General features: G+C 33.7%; 1 pseudogene; it reads left to right on the plus strand.

Annotated features, from left to right (window-relative positions):
• Positions 1-386: 386 nt before the first annotated feature.
• LOC149536975 (cysteine-rich receptor-like protein kinase 2) lies at positions 387-14,022 on the plus strand (annotated as a pseudogene).
• The last annotated feature ends 13,785 nt before the right edge of the window (positions 14,023-27,807 follow it).

Raw genomic sequence — 27,807 nt, forward strand, 5'->3', positions numbered from 1 at the left:
GCCCAAACAAAAAAAGCTTCAAAATAATTTGCTCTATTTGTTAGATAGGTTGTGGAATCAAGACCTTTTCAATTGCTGCGTGTATTGGTCCAAAAATATTTAGAAAAATGATACAAGCTGCCATCATTTGTGGGAGATTGATTTGTTTTATCTTCTATTTTAATCAATCTCTAAAAGACCAAAAAATGAAGGAACTAATATTTGTGTGTGATAATGTATTGGCTTTATTGCCCTAGTTGTCTTTCTCTGACTTGAATGACAATAAACAATCTACTCATGTAATGCTGGTGAGAATAAATAAGTTTCTTGCAATACGAAACTCTACAATAATAAACTCTATGAAACTTGTGAGCATTTCTACAATATCAATGAGAATATCTGGAGCCATGAGTAGACTAGTCATGCAAGTGGAGAATATGAAAAGGTTGATTATTTTATTCTCCATATTAATAATATCCCCCATTAAGGTAGACCTAGAGACTAGGCTTCTAGCCTTCGGATGCAGCAGAACACCTTATAACTATAAATAAAATAAGAATGCGAAAGAAATTATAGAACATAAAAAATGCATAGACATAGAGTTTATCGTGGTTCACCACAAATTGTGGCTACGTCCACACTGAGAGTAGAGGAATAATATTAATAAGAAACCAATTAAGTTTACAATACATGTCACCAGCATATATAGATCACTAATGATCAGCTGAAGAGACAAAATAATATGGAGGGAAAAAACATGTGTCTGTTGGCCTTCACAATTCAACAATCTTCCACCTGAAGACAACAAATACACTAGCTAATCATCCATTCCCCTACTCTACATGCTAACTTACTTCTTTTTAACAAGGCCAAGAGAAGTCCTGGCACATTTGAACTTCTCCTTGGCAACAACCTTCGTCAACATGTCCACCAGATTGATCTTGGTATCAATTTTGCAACCTTTAGTTTTCCTTATGCTACCACATAACGAACATAGTGAGCATGCATGTCAATATGTTTGGAGCGTCGCTGAGAGGAATGATTGTGAACCATAAAAATTGCACTCTGACTATCTAAAAATAAAACATAATCATCTTGTTGCCAATGTAAATCATTGAATAAGTATTGCAACCAAATCATCTCTCTAGCCCCTTCGAAAAGAGCCAAGTATTTAGCTTCAGCAGAAGAAAGTGCAACACAATGTTGCAGTCTTGAGGCCCAACTAATGGCAGCCCCAAAAAATGTGAAAACATAACCAGTAGTAGACTTGCACTTTTCTTGATCTCTGGCAAGATCTGAGTCACTAAATCCTAACAACTGAGCATGATTTCTACCAAAACATAATGCATAATCAAAAGTACCCTTGAGATACCGCAATATCTATTTCACTACTTCCCAATGAGATTTCCTAGGATTGTTCATGTATCTACTAACTACTCCCACCACATGAGCAATGTCAAGATGTTTAGAAACCATAGCATACATTAAGCTACCAACCGCTGATTTATAAGGAACATTATTCATAAAATCCTTCTCATCTTGTGTTTTGGGACACAATTCAGAACTGAGGTGAAAATGAGGAGCAAGAGGAATAGGAATGTGTTTAGCTTCAGCCATAGTAAACCACTCTACAACTTTGTCAATATATGATTGTTGTGACAGAGTCTGTAGTGCTTGCCCCTAAGTCGCATTTCAGTCATTCTTGCCAAACTCTTTTAGGCCAATTTTATGTTTGATGATTAGTATTAGTATTTTAGAGATTATCAGATGTTGCTTTACACTTAGTTTATTATATGATGAGATTACTTGGTATTCTATATTTCATGCATGTACGATGATTATTCAATGTTTTCAATTATCGATGATGATTAGTTAGATGGTTTATTATCACATGTGCTTTCTTATGGATACTTACCCCATACTACATGTGTATGGTGTGCGTGTTTGTTTTCTTTATGTATGGCATTTCTGATGTGGTTAAGGAAGGGAGTCGTAGTCACCTGCTAGTCGGGATCTACACGATGCACCACTTCCTACCATTGTCTGTTTAGCTTGGAATATTGTGTTTGTACATGTGTGAATTTTATGCAGGTTGTAGGTACCGGGTATCGACTTCCCTTAATTGCCAAGATGAGCATACCCTAACGCATTATCTCAATGGTAGGAGAGGGGAGATAAACTCTTAAGTCCAATTCCTAAACCCTTTAGCCAATTGTCCTAATTGATAATTAGGGCAAGTATCTAAGTTATGTACCCTCCGAATACATCAAATGATGTAATTTCGTGATTATAACCCTTTTTGTTTGATTTAGTATGTATTTTTCTATGATGGGTTTTCGTATGATGCTTTATGAGTCCTTGATGTATTTTCTATTAATTAAGTTTAATTAAAAAAAAGATTAATTAATGATTTAATTTAATAGAAGATTATTATGATATTTTAATATTTAATTATATTTAATTAATTCAGAAATTAATTAAATAAAAATAATTAAATTTGGAGATAAAAGTTTAAGGATAATTTAGAATATTATAATATTTATATGATTTAATAATAATATATTTAGAGTTCATTTTTAAATGAATGCTAAATATTATTGTTACTTAAGTAAATTAAATATTGTATCAATTAAGTTTCTAAAATAAATTAAAAGTGGAAAAGATATTAAATTATTAAAGGTTTCTAGATCGCATGATCTAAGCATGAGTTTAAATATGAGAAATAAATTAAAAGATAATATAATAGAAAATAATAATGTTATTTTAATTTCATAAAGTGCACATGAGATTAAAGTAATAAATTAATTTAAAATAGAAGTCAAGTGGAATATTAAATAAAGTTATTTAATAATTCATTTAAGGTGCATTAAAAGAGAAAGTAAAGATTAATAAAGGTTAATTTGGGACTTAACTTAGTTGTGCAAAGAGTCTTCTCGGGTGAATGCACAATTAGTGCCTTGATTTGAGGAGAAGACTTCTTATCACAACTTGGGATGTTCATTTTTGGGGGGACACGAATTTGGACGGGAATTTTTGGGGAGACAACTTTTGGAAGCGAATTTCAGAACGCTAATTCCAAGAAAGTTTTTCGGAAGAAGATTATTGATTAGCATCAGGATCAGGTAGGGTCTTGTGTTTTGATCATCGATTTAAATACGCAATTATCCTTTCTTGTCTTCTTCATGCCTACAAATTGTATAACTGAATTCTCTATGACGAATGTTTAAACATTACAATATTGGAATTCTTCAGATGCTTGTCAATCAACTTCTGAATACATAGGATTTAAATGGGAAGGGTTGAATCTAAGACTGAAATTCTAAATTAAAAGTTCGGGTGGTTGACTATATTTCCTTCATCAATATAAGGAAGGAGACAATTTTTTTAATATATATATATATATATATTAAATATTAAGAAAAATTATTTTAGCATATTTATAAGTTTATATATATATCTTCAAAACAGATTTATATTTCAATAAAAATCTTATTATATAAAAAAATTTGTTTTTAAAAAAAATATATATATTCATATGTTAGTGGGGGGGAGGGAATTACCCCGTACCCACCCCCAGTTGCAGGTACTATGACATCAGGTACAGGGTACCTGCCGTCGCAGGCCCTGCGACTGCAGGACTGCGGCAGGCCGCAGCCCTGTCTAAGCTGACAGGCTTATATAATACATGTTTTTTTTATATATATTTGTTTTAATTCATTTTTTTTAAATTTTTTAATATTTACAAAAATTTTTATTATTATTTAAAATTTTAATTAATAAATTTTTAATATACTTTATTTAATAATGTTTTTAATAATAACTTTTATTAATATTTAATAATTAAATATTAATGCATGTACTATAGTAAATTTTAATTAATAAAATTATTGATAATTTTATTAAGTATTAATGACTAATAATTAAGGGGATATTAATATAGGTATTTGTATAATTATTAATTAATTTAATTAATGGTAAATTAATTAATTCAATTGTTAATTGAAGTTATTTAATAGGGTTTTAATTCATTTAAATTATCGATAACATTGATTTAATAAAATTATAATATTCTATTTAAAATCAATAAATCGTTACTTTTATAACTTAGATAAATAAATGATTATCCTTAGATTAATTATAGGGTAATTGTACAATCTTTTAAATATAGAAATGGGTTAAATGGAAGGGTAAATTGTGAGAACTTATCTTCTTGAAAACATACATTAAACTAGAAAAATAAAATAAATAAATAAATATTACACTTAACCTGATTACATATGTTCAGATGAATCTAGCAGTGAGTATATGAACTATATTATTTTGTTATATTGTCAATGCTTGTGGGGTTTTGGATGGTCCTAGAGTGTTGACCAGTTTAGGACGTTACCAGAGGCTGGGTCGTTATGCGATTGTGACATTATGATTATTTGTTCTCGATCTTTCTAAACCCAACCAACATGATGTGACGATATGCTCTCTGATGGATGTTTTGTTTACTGTTTGTTATTGCTTCTAGTTTCCTTGTGTGAAGCTAATGGTGTATGTATTTGAGTTACCTGACTTAACCATTTTGGAGTCTTCGATCAGTTTTGTGTTCTATCATTGGGATTCTTTCTGGTTGCTCGTTGGAGAACCATGGGTTATTGTGATTTATCATTGATGCCTTCAGTTGCTGATAGAGAACTGTTGTGATCATCATGATTATTATTTGATGCTTATCAGTTGCTCATGGAGAACTGATGTGATTATTGTGAATTATATTTATGATGTTTTTCAGTTGCTTGTATAGGACTGAGGTGATTTTATTATGATTCTTTGATTTCATGAGCCTAGGGTAGGTTATCTATGTGTAGTGTTGGGAAGTGGCTTGCAATGAGGGACAGGAGACCCGAAGTGGCTCTGGGCATGACTCATTGTAATTTGGTTGTTTTAATAAGTGAAAACATCTCACCTAAATACTGACTTAAATGAACCTAATAAGATAACTGTATGTTCTCTCCCATGCCTTGAGTGCTACTAAAGACTAGGATGGGGTAGAGAGAATGCTTGGTTGTGACCTTGCATTCCATAGTATGCCTCGTCAGTACGAGATGATACTAATGGCCGCAGGATTACTGGGGACCCGAGATTCCTGAGGGATTGCTCGGGTAACTTCCAATGTGATTCATGTGATGACACTTTCCCGCTTGCATAGTAGGTTTCCTACGTGTCTTTGTGGTGCCTCTAGGTTTAGATGTCGATCTTTTTAGGAACCCTTGAGTTAGCATACTTATAGGATTTTCCAGACTTAGAGAGTACTTGTGTTTTGTGTTTTGATACCTCGTTTGGGACATGAGACTATCTCCTCAGTGCGGTGGGAGTGGACCATCTAGGTTCCACGTGGTCGGGTGGTAGTGCTTTTACTCTTACCATTGAGATCCATCCGAGACACCATGGCTGGAGTATTACTATTGGCTTATACCTTCATTCTGTTCATGGATTATTATGATGAATGGTTAGATTTTATGGTGGATGTTTTATCTTTTTACGATGGAGGGATGTATCATGTATGGTATATAATTTCATTTATTTTACTGTACTTTGTATCATGGAATTGAGGATGATGTATCTTTATCTTTATATATGTATATTCTTTTAAGCCTTTCATACCCTGTGACATGTACAGTGGATGATTGAGCATTTCGAATTAATTTGCCAAGAGGCATTCGGAACAAATGTATATTATGGACATTGGACTTTCTGATTATTCTTTCATATCTATGTGGTAGTTGTTAGACTTAGAATTAATTAAATTTAAATGTGACTCCACGTCTTGGGATCCTTAAGGAATGTAACTTGTGATGTATTTTTGTTGATGATTACATGTTATTTCTTTCGCTACTATGTGTTTAATGTGTATGTTATACATTCTTACTTTAAAAAAAAAAATGTTTAGCAAACTTAGTAAAACTTTAGGTTAATTCTTTTGGGTCCCTTGGCAGGGCGTTACAGAGTCAATACCTTTTTTTGTCTATCTCTAGTGATAGACATCCCAAGAATCTTTTTGGCTAGCCCTAAATCTTTCATGGCAAACTGAGAAGGTAACTCTTTCTTTAGCTTGCTAATTATTTGAGGAGAAGTACCAACAACTAGCATGTCATCAACATAAAGTAAAAGAATAACAAACTCACCACTAAGAAGTCTTTTATAGTAGACGCAAGGATTTGATTCGCATTAGGTGAAGTTATGTTCAGCCACAAACTGATCAAACTTAATGTACCATTGTCTTGGAGCTCTCTTGAGCCCATACAAACTTCCCTTCAGCCAACAATAGAGATGTTCTTTCCTATTTTGAACAAATCTTTTAGGCTGTTCCATGTACAATTCCTAATTGATGTCGCCATGTAGAAAGGCCGTCTTGACATCAAGCTGTTCGAGCTCAAGGTCCCAAATGGCTACCAATCCAAAAACTACTCAGATTGTAGTCATGTGTACAATAGGTAAGAAAATCTCTTCAAAATCTAGGCCATTTTTCTGAGCATACCCTTTAACAACTAGTCGAGCATGATACCTCTTTCTTCCGCCATCTTCCTCTTTCACTTTGTATATCCAACAGTTTTTCAGAGCTTTTTGGTTGGGTGGAAGTGAAACTAAGTCCCATGTTTTATTGGTTTTAAGAGAGTTCATCTCTTCTTCCATCACAATCATCCACTAATTTTTATTAGTACTTCTACAAGCATCTTGAAAATTAGCTGGCTCTACTTGATTAGAGATTAATATCTCAGGCTCTGCCTCTTTAGAATAAAGTAGCTCATAATCCAAATACTTTGCAGGCTTTTTTCTTTGCCTTGTAGATCTCCTCAATTCAATCGTAGAATCCTTTATTTTATCTTGACAAGAGTTATTAGAAGAAGGGACTAGTTCAAATGGGGAACCTATGACTGAGATTCTTCTCTTATTTGCTACTACCAAGGGAGAGGAATTCCCAACATCACGATCTGGGATGTGAGCAAAAAAACCAGATGTGTGTGGTGGCAAAGGAATAGATACAGAGGTTTTTGAAACCATGTTTCCATCCCCAAAGTTGCAGTTGTTTTGACTTCCCATTCCCAATTGTTAAGTAGAGTCGACCAAAGTGCTTGGCAATAGACCATTAACATCTTCAAACATAGTATGATTATTCTGCACATGGCTTATGTGAGTGGGAGATGGAACAAATTTTGCATTGGTTTTTGCTTGCACCCAAATTTGTTTGTCATGCATGTTGTGCTTTGTTTGCTTTGTAGATTGTGCATCATGCCAATTTACAAAACATTTCCTACACCTTGTGTTCCTTGCAATTGACCATTTACCTGATTTCTGTGAAGCTCTGTCACTATTTGGTGAAGACTAGAACCTGAAACTAGTGAAGGAGAAGCCTAATTTTAATGTTGGCCATTGAACCTGATGCTACATTCCCTACATGAAAGAGAGGGTCCATTGATAGCTCCTTGTTTTTCACCTGCAAGATAAAAGTCTTGTCTCATCGGCTGTGTGGGTGAAGTACCCCCAAACTCGCAGACACCCTACTCATTATTGTGGCTTATCTCTAGCGTAGCAGGTGGATGCTCTCCCTCACTATGAGTAGTAGGAGCTTTGCCATATAATTTTTCTATGCTTTTACCATTGTGACTACTATCCAATGCCCCACATCTCCTACGAATTGACTGATTTGAACTATTGTTGATTCTTTGACCATATCCTTGTGGATTGTCTACTTCATGGAATTGCTCATCCTCAAAAGTATGCTCTCCCTATTGTAGTGATGGCAGAATATGAGAAGATGAAGGCTCTAAATCACTGCTGAGACCAAGAAAAGGAGCTAAAATAGAGGTAGGAGTGGAAATGATAGGTTGAGACTGTGATTGTGAGTTCAATGAAGAATTATTCTCATTAAATAAAAGCATAGGGATAAAATCTTCAACAACTCTTTCTTGTGGTGCAGATTGAAGAGCCAGAAACTTCGTCTCATTAAATACCACATCTCTACTCCATACAATCTTCTTTGCAATAGGATCCCATAATTGAAATCCATATTGATTTTCACCATAACCCATGAAGATACACTCCTGTGATTTTGAATCCAGCTTGCTCCTTTTTTCTTTAGGAACATGAACAATGCTTGACACCCATACACTCGAAGGTGTGAGTAGGAAATCCTTCTACTTAGCCATTCCTCCTCTAGAATGCCAAAGTCCAAATGAGATGAAGGAGTTTGCTTAATCAAGTATACTATTGTATTGCAGACTTCTACCCAGAATTCTTTTTCTAAACCGGTATTAGATTGCATACATCAAATTTTCTCAAGTATAGTTCGATTTAGTATTTCCACTGCCCCATTTTCTTGAGGGGTGAATGGCACAACTTTCACCCATCGAATACCATGATCTACACAAAAGTTATCACACTCTAAGGAACAGAATTCGCCTCAATTATCTAATTTTAAACATTTAATTTTGTGCCCACTCTGGTTTTCAACAAGATCTTTAAAAAATTTGAATTTGGAGAAAACTTTAGACTTTCTAGACATCATATAAACCCAAACCTTTATAGTAAAATCATTAAGAAAGGAAAGAAAGAAATTTGCACCTCCATGAGAGGTTACTTTTGTTGGACCAAAGACATCCAAGTGCACCAACTCCAATGGTGTTGTCTTCTTGTCATGACCATGCTTCAGAAAACTGACACGTTTTTGTTTCCCATGAAGACAATGTTCAAGAATTCTAAATTTGCTGATTTTTTACCTAGAAGTTGCTCTTTAAGCATAACCTCTAACCCCTTCTTGCTCATGTGGCCTAATCTTTGATGCCAAAATGCGGCATCGCTGTCAGCAACAGTCATCATAGCTCCCATCTCATCATTAGTTTCTACAACATATAGATTTCCAACTTTATCCCCTTTGGCAATAATCGTGGAACCCTTGGTAATTTTTCATATGTCCGTGAGGAGTGTAAGAAAACCTTGAGCATATAACTAACTGACGGAAATCAAATTTTTTTTAATTTGGGAACATGCCTAACATCTTGAAGCAATAATTGAGCACCTCCTTTAATTGATAAAAAAAATTCCCCTTTCCTATAATTCCACAAGCCTTATTATCACCCAAATAAACATTCCCAAATTTACCTTTCTTGTAGTTTGTGAAGGCTTTGTTGCAAGAAGATGCATGAAATGAAGCCCCAGAGTCAATTACCCATGAATTTGAATTTGTGTCACTTGTTGTAAGAACCAAAACACCATCACCAGGATCATGAATGATGTTTGCTCCACTGTCCAAAATTTTTTCTTGAGTTCTTTTATATTTTCTGCAGTCCTTTTTGACATGACCAGCCTTTCCACAAAACCAACAACCATTTTGTCTACCTCAAGACTCTGACCTTCTAGCTAATTGTGACCTTCTGTTGTTATTATTATTTCTGCCTCTATGTTGAGTTCTTCCTCTATTTTCTATACTAACCATTGTTAGCGCATCGCCAGATGAAGACTCTTTATTAGTTCTCCTCATGTCTTCACTAAGCAATGTAGAGGCTACCTCATCGTAGACTAGTTTTTTCTGCCAGTTACAAAAGTGCTAATCATTGTGAACACACCATCCCAACTATCCAGTAAAGAACATAATAAGATGACCGCCTTATTTTCGTCATCTTGAGGCATACCGATGGATTGTGCTTGACATAAAAGAGTATTCAACTCATTTATGTGATTCGACATCGTTGTATTGTCCTTCATCTTAAACTTGTAAAGCTTCTTCATGATAAAGATTTTATTTACAATAGATGCCGTTTGATACATACTATGAAGTTTGTCCCATACATCTTTTGTTGACATTTCATTGTTCACATTGAACAACACATTTGCAGATAGCGAAAGAAAAATCTCTGCCATTGCCTTCTCATTAGTTTTAGTCCAATCTTCATCTGACATAGCAGTAGGCTTCTTTGCTTTACCTTCAATTGCTATTGCAAGATCATGCTTGATCAAAAGTGATCACATCCGTACCTTCCACAAACTGAAATTCTTTTCTGAAAATTTATGCACTCTTGTTTCCTCCATGACTTTGGAATTTGATCACCGAAATCGATTGCGGTTTTGATACCAATTGTAAATAAACTAAGAATGCGAAAGAAAATACAGAGCATCAAAAATGCATAGACACAGAATTTATCGTGGTTCACCACAAATTGTGGCTGCGTCCACACTGAGTGCAGAGGAATAATATTAATGAATAATATTAATGAGAAACCGATTAAGTTTACAATACATGTCATCAGCAAATATAGGTCACTGATGATCAGCTGAAGCGACAAAATAATATAGAGGGAAAAACATATGTCTGTTGGCCTTCACAATTCAACAACAACAACGTTACGGTCTTTGAGAAAAATTTCAACACCATTCTAGCAGCCGTGGTCGAAGACGTCATTCCATCTAGATTTTCAACAATAAGTGCGGTGGAAGGATCAGATCTGGCTGATTCAGTCTATGTTCTCGCCCAGTGCAGAAAAGATAAATCTTCTGCCGATTGCATTGCCTGCATTAAAGCAGCAGTAAATCAAGTACGCAGCTGTTTCAATCAAACATATTGCGGCGGCAGGGCAACCTACAATGGCTGTTAAGTGCGCTTCGAGAACTCTAACTTTTCCAATGAATACACTGTTACGAGAACCACCAATTCGGTTGCGGAAACTGGTAAAAGTTTGATAAGCGATCTCTGCACTGCGACTCCGGATACAAAAGATTATTTTGCTTCGCAGATGAGACAAGGGCCGTCCAATATGACTTTCTACGGACTTGCCGCATGCATCCGTTCCCTTCAGAAGGATTTCTATAAAAATTACCTGAGTATTGCTCAGACAAATATAAATAAGCGTTTTCCTACATCCGACGGACGGGCTACAGATGCCGGCTACTACTTGCGATACGATACCAAACCCTTCTTCCCAAGCAAACTGTCAAGCTCACGAATTTCTTACCCATGGGTTGGAGATTGTTTATATTCATTGAAAAGTTTCCAATTTTGTTGAAGCTTCTGACATCTTTCCTTAGAAGCAAGTTTGGATTTCATAAATGAAATTTCATAAAATCACCTGAATCGCTCTTGTTTAGAATTTCTGTCAGACATTTACTATAATTTACAATGATTTTTTAATTCTGCATTTTTCATTTCAGGGAAGAATAAGGACACGAGTTCAACAGTGGGGATAATAATTGGTTTTGTGGGAGGGGTATTCATATTTGGCCTTTCCACTTGTCTCCTCGCCTTTGGGAAGAAGATAATGCGGTCAAAGCAAAGGAAAGGTAAATATTGTTTTAGGCTAAAATTCTTGCGAGTCGATTCGATCTTATTTAATACTATCACAAAATAAAAATGTGTTGAACAGTGGATATTGAAGTAGCCACGAAACTCCGTGGACCAGAAGATTTCGATCAAGGTTCTTAAAAAGGCAACTAACAATTTTGATCGGGCAAATAAGCTTGGACAAGGAGGGTTTGGTGAATTATTCAAGGTAAATTATCATTTACCTTAGATTTGTGTGCTACTGTAAAAGAATCAGTTTATTAACAAACGTCAAAGTTGTGGCAGTGAAGTGAAACTCGATTTATTAAAATAGTCGATCTCCCCGTGCAATTTCGGAATTCGAGAGTGAAGTGAAACTCATTTCTAATGTTCATCATAGAAATCTTGGGCGATTACTCGGATGTTGCAGACAAGGCCAAGAGAGGCTCCTGATTTATGAGTACATGCCCAACAGCAGCCTTGACAGAATCTTATTCGGTTCGCTATTCCCTATCTTTCTTTTTATTAATTCTTTTATTCGTTACACCAAACATGATGGGTTGCAAGAGTGTAGTGATTTGCCCTGAATGCAGGTAAAAATAAAAGACTTTTGAGTTGGAAGGAAAGGTTCGAGATTATTGTGGGCACTGCTCGTGGTCTGGCGTATCTCCATGAGGAATTCCATGTCTGTATCCTCCACCGTGACATAAAGTAATATATTGCTTGATGAAAACTTTCAGGTAAAAATAGCAGATTTTGGGCTGGCGAGACTTCTTCCAAATGATAAAACTCACGTCAGCACAAGATTTGCAGAAACACTGTGAGAAAAATAGTAATTTATCTACTTGTCTTTTCTAATCATCAAGTTTTCAATACAGATAGTAACACCATTATTTTTGGGGATTTTGCAGAGGATACACAGCTCCTGAATATGGTCACCATGGGCAATTAACATAGAAAGCTAACACCTACAGCTTTGGTTTTGTGGTTCTTGAAATTCTCAGTGGTAGAAAAAGCATTGACTTGAAGCAACCACCAGATATGCAATATCTTCTTCAATGGGTATTTCATAATTCTAATAACACACTTTGAATCCTTTAATCCATTCTTTCCCCTCCCTAAAAATCTTAATCATTTTTCTTAAAATAATAATGGTAGGTTTGGAGCCTATACAAAGATAATGAAGGCAAAGATAGACAAATAAACAGAAATAAAATTAAATTCATTGCCTTTCTCCTTCTTGACCTTGATTAGACTGATTATTGAGTCCATATAAAAAGAAATCCCCCTACCGAGATACATGAGTACCCAGCTGCTGTACTTGCCAGTTTATAGGAATTCTTTTTAGATACATGGTTCATCAATACATTAAACACAAACTTTTGGGGTGGCAACCCCTACATTCACATAGCTCATTAACAATCATCATTAATTAAATTTTCATCACTTAGTTGGGGAATATCAATGCAACCGACTTCTATTACATGACCACTATCAAGAACATCATATCTTTTGCAATTAGACAAACAAATTCTCACTTTCAATCCCAAAAATTTTATCCAATAAACACACACAGAGATCTTTGAATCATGGCAACCAACTCACCATCAATACAACCTACTTTGACTTACTACAACCACAACTAACTTCAATAACTATTCAATAACATCAAACACACATACTTCAAACACAAACATAACAAAAATTTCCATGATCAATATCTTTCGTGCCATGTGTATGCATTCTCTAGCACTCTTGATTGCAAAGAGATGCTCCGCATGCTTCTAATCTATGAATGACAATGTCACACAACACTAACTCAAACACACTTCAGCTTTGGCTTTTTTCTTTTCATGGCTTGTCTATTTCTCATAGTAGTCTCCTGATTTGTTCTTCTCTTTACTTTTGCAAAAGATAACTTAAAATGCCATTGCATGTTGGGCTACGATGCCACAACACTCTTCATCAGTTCCAAACTTGTCGACCTCTCCAAGATCTTGAGGATCATCTCCCATTACCTCTAATACCACTTGAAGGAGGTGGATAGAGTGGATCAAAGACAAACACCAACTAAAAGATAAGCATTTAGTTCAATATGTAAAATACAAAGACTACCACAATGTGCTGCAACACTTCATGCTCATTAACATAACTAAAATCTATTAGAAGTCCTTAGAATGCTACAACATTCTATCCACTCATGATCCACAATGAGAAAGCCAAAATGGGCTCTGTTGAGCACATGCCCAAATTATTCTATTTATAAGAAAATGCATATTAAATGTTTTAGCAATGAGTTGATAATATAATTAATGCTGGATGGTGAAGCTGGTGTGTTGACCGGTGCTTAGATGGCCGAGGACTACTAATGATGCTACATGTCTATTGCTTTTGGCTATTTGTTTGTGGTTGTGGATAGTGGGTAGGTGGGAGAAATTACTCCACCAATAGATAACAAGGTTTTAGAGTTGGTGGAAAGTGAAAAGGAGATGGAAGGGTATAGCAAAAAAGAGGTTTTGAGGGTGGTAAATCTTGCACTTGTGTGCATACAAGCTTATCCTAGATAAAGACCATCAATGTCTGAGGTTGTCACAATACTATTAAATAGGTATGAGATTGATTTTCAAAAACCTCTACAACCATCATTCGTAGACATGGGGCACAATGAACATGGAGGAAGTTCCAATTCTGGTACACCTGCCTCTCAATCAAACGTGACAATTACAAAGTCCCTTAATGCTCATTAATAGTGGCTATTTCCCTTGTTGATGGACACATGGAGAGTAGCAAAGAAGAATGAATTTTTTATATAATCCCTCTATTATATAATCCCTCATCCCTATTTGCAAATAATATTTAAAATATTAGATTTTTTTCCTTTCTATCTTGATATATAACCACGAAATCTTTGAGGAGATGTTTAACAAATTGAATGATACCAAGGTGCTAATAAATTTATTTTGAATATAGAAACTAAAATAAATTGTGCAATTAGAAATTTGTTTAACTAATTCTATGAACACTTAGGCTAAACAATAGTAAGCTTCTAAATGAACTTGTATAGGAATATATATATATATATATATATATATATATATATATATATATATATATATATATATATTGAGAAAATGTATTAAATGGAAGTAGTAATTGTAGAAATACTAAGAGGGTGATGATGATGAAGTAAAGAGAATTGATTTTGACCATCAAGTTGGAAATAAAATATAGGATAATGACAAAGATGAGAACTATGAAAGAGAGAATAAAGAAAAGAAGAAGAGAATGGTAATATAGTGATTAAAGATGAATATTATGTAAAAAATCAATTGGATAATGAGTATAAAGAAAAAAGAACAAAAATAGCTTGAAAGGATATGAATATCTCTAAGAAGGGAAGGTAAAGAAAATCAGCAAGAAAAAAGGTCACATAGTACATAAATAAAATAAATGTGAAGTAGCATTAGCATATCATTATAAAACTAAAGAACGTATGAACATACCTATAATTTCGTGTGCTCAAATTTCATGGCTAAAATTTTCTGCAATTTGATTCATTTCGTGAATATAGCTCACAATTGTTGGTGTAATTGGTTATTACATTGTCTAAATGTTTTGATGTATATTGTAACCAACCATATGTTTGATAGTTCCTACAACTATTATTATTACCATTTCTACAATTGAGTGAGATCTATTTTTATTTACCTCTCTACATACTTCAATAAAAAAAAATCAAGGTTTTCCTATCAGATGTCTGATGCGAATCATTTGTCTCTTTCATATTATATTAGAGCATAAAAATTCTATTGGAAGGCTTATGTGTTGGATGTCTAATAACTAATTACTATGAAAAATGAAGTAGCATATAATAAAGAGGGTCCATCTCTAGAAAATATATTCTGGGTTGTTTCTCCATCAAATAGAGTTGAAGGTTTATCTGCATCAATTACATACTATGATGATAGATGCCCAATTGGGAGAGGTTTTTGAGTTAGGTAGGTTTCATTGTCAAGTAGGCCAATAGAAGTGTATAAGGTATGAAGAAAATAAGATATTGTGATGGTAGTAGTGGTGGCCACCAAGTCCTACTACATGGATAATTGATTATCATCAATTGTCAAATTTAGGGATGAGACTAAGAGGGGAATCAAATTTTACAACTATGCAAAAATTTATTTTTGTTGATAAAATTTTTTACTTTCACTTACATTAAAAATGTTGATAGTATGTTGCAATGCACCTCACCAAATAGATCTTTAAGCACATGACAGTTGATGATGTATGACAAATTTTTAGAAATGTAAATTTTAAGTATTGTATTTTTTTATAATTATTATGAACATTTGATTTTCTATTTGTTTCACTCCCAAAATTATTTTTACCCTCTTCATCTAATGCGGGTATATATGGTTAAAAGAAGAGTTTTGTATACTTGTCCAAAGGATTCTTTGTTGGGAAGAAAAGGTGTTGACTAGTGTCAAAATCTTTGAATGAGATATGGTTGGGATGATTTAAGGATTGTGAGAATTTATTTATCTTAATATCTCTTTTCTCTTTTCCTTTATATGAATTCCCTAGCTAGATGAAGATATTGACATAGACATGCAGATGTGAAAATGTCTCAATGTATCACTTTGAGTGTTAGATCACAAATAATTGTTAAAGAGGTTACCTTGTAGGATGGACAACAATGAGAAGTATAAAGAAATTATATATCCCACTTATGGTTTTGAAGAAGCTCCTCCTTGTAGAAAAAATGTTTTTGTCATAGTCATTTAATGCGACAAAAGAGATGATGGAGGTGATCAAATAAATTACATAAAAGGAATATGTGAAAAACCTATTGATTTGACTTTTTTCCTTTGAAAAAATGAAAACATAGACGTGACAAAGATGGTAAATTATATGAGTTATAAATATATAAAGAATGAAATAGAAGTTTGGAAATAATTAAAAGGTTAGAATATATTAAAGAGGAGATAAATATTGGATGATTTATGGAAAAATTTATAAAATTCATTTAAACTCACTCTCTTCAGGCTTTTATTTTTGCAAAGTAACAAGCAAAATAATTCCAAATGTTGAGAGGTGATTTCCCACTTCAAACTATTTTACCATTTGTTGATTTAAAAGAACACTAATCCTTTGTTCATCAAAAGGTGATTAATGTGAAACTATTTTTTAGAATAGATTGCTAGAATATAGTACACGTGTCTTCACAACATGCACAGTTAGATTTGGATGTTATTCAAGGCACATTTGATGCATGTGTCATCAAGAAATAATTTATCATATTTTATATAAGTGATTATAAGAAGGATGATACTCATTATGTAGAATAATGCTTGAAGAAGATTTTTACAAACTTGAAATAAAGGGGCATAAAAATTTGGTATACATTGTGTTTTATTTAGATTTATGTAACTCCACAATTTAAATCATCAAGATCATTTTATGCACTATGTAGATATCATCATAATGAAAATATGTCACATGTCTAGAGATTTTTTTAGAGTGGACATGTAAAAGGTGAAGATGGTGGTGATGAATCTTGTATAAAATTTGTGCTACAAAATTATCAAATGAATAATATAGGAGCTTGTATAAAGATGCACTTAATGTTTTTGAATGCTAGACACATTTCACATCAAATAAGGTTGACGCATCATCAAGAATGAGTCAAGTAGTACCACGTACATAATTTTTGGTGATAATATTATGCATGTACTTTTAAATTATACATGCTTAGTATATGAAACCTTTCTTAAATTCTACACATTCTTTATTCAAATTTTTAAAATGAAATTCATATTTGTCCCCTTTATATGTCTCTATGTTGAGTTGTGTTTGTGTTTGTAGGTCTACAAGAACAATGCATGATTGTAAGAGGATAGGAAATAAATATTTATTCCATTAAGTTATGAGTAAAAATTATTGTAATTGGACATTGAAGACTAGGGACTACTTTGTTAGAAAGTAAAGTCCACCAAGATAACTAAGAGGTGGGAGTGGGTTGAATCAGTTATCAAATCAATATAACTTTTATCAACCTTATTAAACCTTAAGCATCTGAACAATATAATCAGATATCATAAGAAGAGTATCACATACACAATAACACTAGATTAGTTAACTACGAAAACCCTTAATCAAAGGGAAAACCCCAGCGGGGATGGTACCCACAAAATAATGTACTAATATAAAAGTTCCTTGTAAGAGGATAGACTCTATTAGGAGCTAATAAAACACATTCAATACATATTAGTCCCTATTAGGATACTTTGAATCCTTGTTAGCAGATTCCAACCCTATTAGGACTCATGTTAACTAGGAATTAGGAGTTGTAGAAGGAAAATGGACTCACTCTCCAATTACCTTTAGGGGCAAGACAACTCACTATCCAACTAGATTTTCTATTCTTCCTTTCAAAATAATATAGATGAAATTGATCTTCATAACTCAAAATCTTTCTCTTTCCTCTTATTGTGTCAATATCATAAAAAATACCTTCATAGACCTCAATATCAAATCTTTAACTTTGTATCACACTAATCTCCTTGATCGCTTACTTGCATTTACAAATTTTGCATATTAATTGAATTATTCTTACTTGCATACACTTACACACTACATTACAAGGAAAACATCCTTTCTTTTATGCAATCTTCTTAAAATAATTCCTTGAGTTGGCCTTGACATTTTCCCAATCAATTACAATAGAACCTCATTAAGATATTATTACAATTACAAAACACTATCAGCTCACAGTAATTACAATTTTTTACACATGAAACCTCAAACCTCACACACTCACTATCATCATCATTAGGTTGTCTACTATCATTTGCTAACTAGACTCATGCATATTCTATCATGGTTACGAGATATAATCCGAACACCAGATTGCACTTCTCAAGTACTTTTTTTATACAATGTCTTTTATAAATTAAAAATAACTATCACATGTCTTTGATTTTCTTCATGTGCACTCATCCAATTCATCAGGATATAATGTAGAATATATCCTCAACTACGCTTGACCTCATCATCAATACACAGTTTGTATGACCTTGTTCTCTTTTTTCTACTCTGCCAAACTTTATAGAAATAATACTATGTTGACATAAATGACAATTATAGTCATAAATATAATTTTTCAATCTCCCAAAGTGTGATATCAATGGTTGGGATACCCCTCCAAAGGAATACCATCAGCATTCATGCTAGAAATCTCCCACCTTGGAATTGATGGAAGCATAGATGAAAAACATCTAAGTTCCAAGAATACCAAATCTGACTCTGTTGTTTCTCGCATATTTTCATATCCTCTTCATCAGTCAAATCTAAAACTCTTAGGAACAACTCTTTACCAATGCTTCCTCATTCTTACTTGGATGGCATCAATTATTTATGCTTCTCCTCCATTGATATAACTCAATGTGATAATCTCCCTTCGGTACATCTCTCCCACATATACATCTCCTATATACTACTAGAAGATGTTTTTCATTCAATGTATCCCCCATTGACATCAATAACAAAGGTATTGTCATGTCAATCAAGTTCTTGAAGTCTTCAACCAACTCAAGTTTCCAGAGGCATTATTTCATACCAGCTACCAAGAGTCCTAAATGAATTTGCTCAGCCACATATACTACCGCATACAAGAAGCATCAACATTACTTCAAAAAAGGTATGACAAGCATGTGTCCTTGAAATTTGTGAATTCCAAGGCTAAAAAAAAGGTAACCATTAATGGGGCAGCCTTTGAAATGATGGAGGATCTCACTGCTAGGGTGGCTACCTTGTGTCTCAAAGGCAAGAGATGGCATAAGTAGCCTAGAGTTTCAGATGAAATAAATTTGCATAAATTTTTCTACCCTAAGGAGGAACCTCCATGCATGCGCGGTGGCTTCTCTTATGAGGACTTCTCTAGGCCATGGGACATTGTATGTTATGCCATCATGTGCTACATTTTCATTGAGGACTAGTTCTAGGTGTTGTATTACTACCACTTCCCCATCTCAAATAACTTTAGAAACTTGGACTTAATCTCTTTCCCACACCTTATTTTGCATTTGATAGAAAAAGAGGGAAGAAGGGAAACCCTTTTATATCCTGCACTAGGCCTTCATGTCCAAACTCTACAAATTTCAACTTTCCCTCAAGCAACCTCTTTTGGTTAATCCCCTAGACAATGTGACTCTAAAATCCTCCACTGACCTGAGCCCTAAGTTAACCTCGAAGAGAACTATAAAAAATTCCATTTCTAACAAAAAAGAAATTAGCCCTATTGACTAAGATATTAATACTGGGTGGAGCAACAAAGTTTCTAGGAGATCCAACAAGAGGCTCAAAATGGAGAAATTTAGGATCCCCCAAAAAAAGAAGCAAGCTCAGAATCTAGGGAGAATGAAAGAAAACCTACTAGTAAGAGGAAGATAAAAGTGATCCACTCTAGCTCTAGGAGCAAAGATATCCCTAGTCCATCCCATGTTTTTGATACCGTGGAAGGCATCTCATTCTTGGACAAGAGCTTGGGTGAGGATATCACCTCCCTAATGAAGGAGGCTACTATCGGTGGTGGGAAGATCGAAAGTCACCACCATGAAGGGGATAACTAAAAAAAATAGGATGGATAGGCTGGAGAGGTCTATATATGATCTGATTTATAATCAGGAGGCATTGTACCATAAATTTGGGGTCCTTGCTGAGTTTTCTATTAAGGTAATGCATTTGATAGCCACCACTTTGTATTTTATATAGGTGATCAAGGAGAAGAAGGAAGTGGGAAAAAAAAGTGAAACCACAAGCTTTCTCTATGGCTTTTTGGTAGATGATTGGATCAAGACCCTATTGGACAAGCCTGTCAAGGAGGAGGAAAAACTGACTATGGAGAACTCAGACGATAAAGAGGAGAGTTGGCCTCTATGCTCTTTTTTCTTTTATTTTTTATTATGATATGGTATATTATGAACTTTATCTTATTCAAGGAATTTTTTGTTAAGCTGGATAACTATTGGTTACATAGAAGCACCTGTAATTTATGCTGCCATAATAATTTTTTGTTTAGACTTTATAGTAATATGGTTATTTATGTTAATATTGTTAGTAAGAACAACTTTGATCATTTTTTGATCGATAAGAAAAATTTGATATCTAGAAAAGGCATAGGTTAAATTGTATGGTTGTGAGTATTGACTATTCTTTAGCCTACTATACTTCAAGGTTAGGCCCCTTCTAGCTTCTTTTTAATACATCAAAAACATTAAGTCCAGAAAATGCTCACGGTCCTTAAGTGTTATATTGAACTCTCTCACACCCCAAACTGTCATAGCCATCCCATGAGCATTTTAAAGTTGTTTCAACCATCATTGATACAAGACCTAGATAATGTTTCCTTTCCTACTAAAAAATTTTACTGTGAAATATATGTTATTCAATTATCTTATTTACTTTTTAATTTTCAGCAGTTTTTAACATTTTATAAATTTTTAATGTAGTCAAAATTAGAATAATTTGTAGCTATAAAATATTAGAAATCCTTGAAACTAACTTATTATAAAATATTAGAAATCTATTATTAGTGAATAATATAAAATATTTTCAAGTCTTTAAAAATATTTAATGAAATGTATGTGAAAATGTATAGAGATGTTTCTTTTTAAACTATAGACAATTTATCTCAAATATATAGCTAAATGTTTAAATTTATTTATTAGATACATAAATGTTATGTGTGTGTTCTATGTTTATCCTTGTTATGTATTTAAATGGTATATGTGTATAGTTAGATGTTAAAATACAATCCTTTACATCCTTGAACCATTGAGAACACCTAAGGCCCCTTAGTAGGATCTTTTATGACATAAGGAAACTCCTATTATGATATAAAACTTGTTAGGAACCCCAAAAATGACCTTTTATGACATCATAGGACATATGAACACAAATAATAGGACCTATTAAGACATGATAACACTTAAGATGATCTTACAATATAAGACTCTCTAGACTCCCTATTACCACATAAATCCCCTTAAGACCCTTTCGTACATTTTCAAATCTTTTTAGACATTAGATGATGCATTTATGGATTATAGGGAATATTTTGACCCTATAAGAAATTGATGATCTTTAAACATTTTTGACTACATCCTTGGACTCATTTTGATCCTAATGAGCTACATAAATTTACATGTTATGTACACGTGTATAGATAGATGTTTAAATATTTAAATTTCTCTTGGATATGTTTAAATGTTAAACATATAATTACTTTTTTGAATCATTCTTTTCCTATATATGTCTTATATGATACTTATTGAGAGATTCATAGGGATTTTTATTATGGCTCTAACAAACTTAGATCAAACATGTGATTTTAGTTCTAGAGTTATTGCTATAGATTCTCATGGTGTGCTCCCCAATTAAAGTCCCTTGTAAATTTATGATGAAAGTGTCTTGTGAGGTATTTCTCCATTGATCTTGATGCAAGATAATTGTTTCTTTTTTCATTGACTACTTTGGAGTTCTTGGAGGAATTCTCATTACTTTCTTTGTAAAATACTTGGAGTGTTATTCGGTCAAAGAAGAGGTGCTTGATGATCCTGGAGGTTCTCAGTCATCAAAGGCACTCAACATGCACATGACGCTTGGTCATGCTTGGTTGTAGTGTTGACCAAGTAGCTTAGTCAATGAAGGGACTTAATCACCAAAGGTTTAGAATTCAACACACACTGGGGAGGTTAGCTTATAATGCATGGTTCAGTTGTGTTGAGCAAGTAGCTTAGTCAATGAAGTGGTTCAATTATTCCTGTTGTAGTTGTTGATACTTAGAAGTGGTTTTGTGATGCTTAGTCATGTCCTATTTCCTACATTTCCTCAGTTGTCTATCTCTGGTCTCTAGTGTGAACTGACCTTGGCATTTAATTTGGATGTATTTAATTTTTATTCTAAGCCAATTTGTGACTTAAATGTGGATGTAATGCAAGGGTTTATTTAATTTTTAATATCCTAGGCCAACTTATGGCTTAGTTGGGTATAAGCAAGGGGGTCTTTTGGAGTCTTTATTCATTGATTTGGTGCAGTGAGTCATTTACTGAATGTGAGATCTAGCATGGAAAATATGAAGTAGCTAAGTGAGAAAAGTTTTCCTAAGTGTGTGGATTGAGCACCAAATGTGAGGCATTTTATACCTAGACCTTGGGTAAAGTTTGAGAAGGGCTAGTAATCGAGGCCTAGGAAACAAGGAGATTTCTTGGTGGGTTTGCGAACACAAGTTTAGATATTCCTTGGAGGTTTCTATTGGAGTATGAATCTAGACTAGCTAGTGTTTTGGTTGGATCTTGAGGGATCTGAATAATTGTTATTGTAATTGCTATTGTATTTGGCCATAATTAGCAAGGCCTTACAACCTGACACATTGCATGTAATCAATTATTTTATGAATAAAGATTTGTATTTGATATCATATCTTGTATATTGTATTATGTTTCCACTATGTGGTTATTTGTTGGGGGCTAGGACATCTCCTTCGAGGATTCTCCTTCCTTGCATTGTGTTAGATGGTATTAGAGAACAATTGTTCCTAAATATGTAGACAAATCACTGAAGTTGAGGGAGTTTCCACTAGGAACTTGGGTTGGAGAAGTTGATCTAAGAAGATCTTGATCTTGTGGTGGATCATTCTTTATGGAGTCCTTGATATATTGGACATGAGGTGGAAGATTGTGATTCTAACTTATAATTCTAGAGGACTTATAGATGGATCAATGGATGTAAAGATGGAAGGTTAATCTTGTTGGAGCATGATCATAGAGATTTTGTGTAATGTTTATTGTAGATCAGTGTGCCTAGACTTTTGATTTGTTCCTAGTTTTTTGTGCAAGGTGAAAGGTTGCAATCTAACTCACAAATAATTTGGATTTTTCATAAGGTTTGAATGAAACATTTGTTGTAGAGGGTTTGTGAAGATATCAAAAGATGGCTTTGAGAATATTTAACCTTGGGATGATTGTCAATCTCCATGATGTGGTGAAGAAGAGGTTTTCAAAGATGTCAGCTTGGTTGGAAGCTAGATTAACTAATTGAGTTAACGAAGGGATGGTTGAATTCTATAGATTCTTGTGGAACTGAAGTCCACAGATCCAAAAGACATTTGTTTGGCATGTTGAAGACTTGCTCAAGAGGGGAAATTTCATAGCAAGGTCAAGGTGAAAGATGTTGGGATTTGTTAATTAGTTTGTGGAGTCTAATGCACAACCTGTAGAGAAACTTGAGGTTGTTGTTGAGAATATTCTTAACCTTATTAATGTCTTTATTTTCATGATCAGTTAGTTGGATCTGACATGGAAATTGCAAAACAATTGGTCATAGATAATCAGTTGTTATGGATGTTGAGTTATATTTTCTAGAGCATCATGTTTTGAGCAACGAGATTGCTAGTATTGAGAGTTTGGCATGTGTTGTTGAGGAGTTATATATTGCTACTGATGTGGATTTGGTCTTGGATCTACATGTCATTATGGATGTGGAGTTGGATGAACTTTTTGTTGATATGGATTGATGTGATAAGTTGCATTTGAATCAATTATTGGTGATTCATATGCTTCTGATGTTTGAATGGTTAGAGAAGATTTGGATTATGTGCAGCTTAGTTTTCTTGTCCCTATTGGAGTGGAAGCTTTTGGTGAAGAAAAAGATTACTTCAGATCTTTCACTAGGCATCAAAATGCGGGACACATTTTTATAATTACTTGGAAAATTTGATGTAGGATTAGCATGGGTTTTCTCAATGACTACTTTGGAGTTCTTGATGGAATTCTTAGTAGTTGCTTTGGAGAATATTTGGAGTGTTATTTGGTCAAAGAAGAGGTGTTCAATCATCGAAGGCACTTGGCATGCACTAGAAGCTTGGTGATTTTTGGTTTTAGTGTTGACCAAGTAGCCTAGTCAATGAAGGGACTTAGTCACCAAAGGAGTAGAACTCAACATACACTAGGGAAATCAGCTTATATTGCATTGTTTAGTTGTTGTCTTAACCAAGTAGCTTGGTCAATGAAGGGGCTTGATTATACTTGGTGTAGCTACTGATACTTGGAAGTGTTTTTTTTTTAATGTTTGGTCATGTCTTATTTATGGCTTTTCCTAAGAAGATGGAGTAGCTGAGTGAGCAAAGTTTTCCCAAGTGTGTGGATAGAGTGTGAGATGTGAGGTAGTTTACACCTAGATCTTAGGTAACGTTTGAGAAGGGCTGGTAGATGAGGCTCAAGAAATAAGGAGATTTCTTGGTGGGCTTGTGAGAATAAGTTTAAATCTACCTTGGAGGTTTCTACCAAAGTATGAATCTAGACTAGCTAGTGTTTGGATTGGATCTTAAGGGATCTTGTAGGACTATTATTATAATTGCTATATTATTTGGTCATAACCAAGAAGGCCTTATAGCCCAACACATTGCATGTAATCAGTTATTTTATGAATAAAGAGATGTATTTATTATTAGATCTCATATCTTGTATTGTGCTTCCGATGTGTGGTTATTTCCTAGGGGCTAAAACATCTCCTTTGGGGATTCTCTTTCCTTGCACTATGCCATATTTTGTTCTTAATGACCAATATTTTAATAGGCCCTATGAATAGCTTGAAAGAATACCTTCTAGTAGGTTATTTTATGGGCTTAAATACTCTTGAAATCATTTTCAATGAATGGGTGGCCAATGCCTAGACTTCTCATGGAGTCTAACTTGATGACATTCCAAACCTCATAAATGGTTTATTTTTGCTCTATTTTTCCAACCCTTCCCATGTGAAGGCTATTATCATCCACCCTCGATGGTATCTTTGATCCTCCCTTGTATCCTTTTAACATTAGTATCAAGACTTTCTATCTAAGATAGTAAAACTCTAGGGTTCTTATCTAGCTTGAGTTCATGGGTCTTCCCTTATCTTTTATTTTTCATTCATACATGACATAAATCCCAAGCCCTTGGCAAGGTCATTTTCAAGAATTTGGCCATTTTCTTTGACCATTTAAAGCTTTTTTTCCTATTCGATGTCAATCAAATCATTTAGCTAAAGCTATGGGTCTCTTCGATGGTTTAAGGCTAGCGAAGAAGTGCAACTGCAAATTGTGATGGATTAAGTGGGATTCTATCAATATTCTAAATTATTTAAATTATTCAAATAGTGCAAAATTTAAAAGCTATGATCGATCATGATAAATTTTTATATAAGTTGGGGATTATAAATAATTGATTATTAATGAATGATAAGCCTAGGGACATGCATAGTAATGATGGCATTACTTATGGAAAGTTTTTGTACTAATTTTAGAGATTTTCCCATGCTTTGTGGATGATTTTCTTTTTTCTCACTTATCTTGGCTCTTTTCTAAGAAAGGAAAGTTTTATTTGGAAAAAAATTCTAGTAGACGAAAGTTTGAGAAATATTAAGCTGGGTAGATCTTTAAAAGGTAGGAACTTGGGAACTATGATCAATGGAGGAAAGAACTATAGATTTGGTATAAATTGGATAAGGTTAGTTTGGTGCCCTATATGAAGAGAGTGAAGGATGTCAAACCTAAGATCATCAAGGTGTTTGATTATGGATGGGATGTTGGCATGGTTACCTTAGTGAGGAGACACCTTAAGCTAGACATCAACATTATAATGATTGTAACTAGTCTTAAAGCTAATGTTATGAACTTATACTGAAATAGAGATATTGTAGTAGAAATGGTTAAAAAATTCCTAAAATTTTATGACGGGGCTCTGGTTAAAGAAAGGGGATGGGTCTTTTCTTTTTCTTCTACAAAAATATTATAGAAATTGGTGCTAAAAGTGATAATTAAGTAAATCACTTTGGATGGGAGGTATGATAGAGGTCATAAATACCATTTTGTTGTACTAAATGATTTTAGAAAAAAAAATTAAGATTTTCTTTTCATTTTACTTGCTTTGATTTCTAGCACATAACATTAAGGATTTTAAAGAGAAATTGAACAAACCCATTCTCCATGAAGAGTTAATGAGATTTATTTTTGACTTTATCATGGATAATGTTATGGAGACCCTCCCTATGTATATTTCTACTAAGATTGAGAAAAACCCTGAAAATACTGGTAGTAGCAAAGGCAAAAGCTAGCACATGATTATGGAGTTGGGTGAAACAAAAATGGGATCTGTGAAAAGAAATAAGAAGAATGTTAATTATAGAGAAATTATGTTTGATGCTAAAGGTGCTAGTAATGAAGAGGTGAGTAGTTTAAATATGGAGGAGGATGGTGAGAGTAATTATTTTGGTTGGTCAATTGAAATAATGTTCAGGTCATTGAGTACATGCCCTTTCCCTATTTTTGTTCATTCGGAGGAAGTGAAAGATATTTTATAGAAGGAGGTATCTGAATGAAGAAGATTTAGATAAAGATACCTTGTGCTTCAAATCCTTTGAAGATAACATTACTGATAATATATTTATTAAACTAGAGAATTTTCCTCTTAAAGTCTCCCCTGAAGAAACATAAGATAAAAATGAGGAAAGTAGAGAAATGATTTTTCCAATGCTTAACCTAGTCGATTTAAATGAGGTTGATGCAAAGTTGATGGAGGAGGGCATAAAAGGGATGAACATACTACCTCCTCTAGTAGTATTTCAAAGCATGGAAAAGATCTCCATGTATACCTGCAAAATGGAGCAATGGACCTTTAGTTTAATTTAAAAGCTCAACATAAATTATAAAGTCATAAATGCCAAAATGGAAGATGTGGTGAATAATCTTAATGAGGGACATGTGACTAATGCTATTGGGTATGATATGGAGAAGAACAATGTGTTGCAATAGCTAGTGGATATAATTGAGAACCTTGAAAATACTACCAACATGGTCAAAAATTAATAGAAACTTTGGAGATGATAGTGGAGAGCATGAAGAAAATTGCAAGTAATGTTGTTTTGAATGCAGACAATATCATTGTGCTAGACTTGGATGACCCTAAGGGTGTGGAAGAGTCTCTAGTTAAAAAAAGAACCAAACCAACAACAACGAAGCCAAAGGCCAAGAATGATGAGCTGAACAAAGAGGATGTCAAAGTGGCCATGGAAAAGATCAAGGAAATGTGAGAGGAGATGACTTTTGAGCTAGCTTGAAGTGTGGTTAATTATTTAGCTAGCTCACTAGTCCTTTTGAGTCCAAAGATTAGGTCTATATTTTTCTTTTGTTGTTGGTGTCGATCTTAGTTTAATGTTGGTTCTATGGTGGGTTGTTTGATGTATGGGGGTGTTGATTTTCTTTATCAGTATCATTTAAACCAGTGAACTATTTTTAATGTTTTATAATGATTATTGTAGTTTTGGGTCCCTTATAAAAAATCTATTTCTACCTTTAATCGATAACTATATTCTATTATATAATTATAATATGTAATTATTCTATTATGTTATATAATTATAATTATAGGATAATTAAATGTGATGCCCTTGATTGATGTGCACTAATATATATATATATATATATATATATATATATAATC

The sequence above is a fragment of the Cupressus sempervirens genome, chromosome 10 (assembly GCF_028749045.1).
Source record: "Cupressus sempervirens isolate cs-2001-9-10 chromosome 10, ASM2874904v1, whole genome shotgun sequence".
Classification (NCBI taxonomy): domain Eukaryota; kingdom Viridiplantae; phylum Streptophyta; class Pinopsida; order Cupressales; family Cupressaceae; genus Cupressus; species Cupressus sempervirens.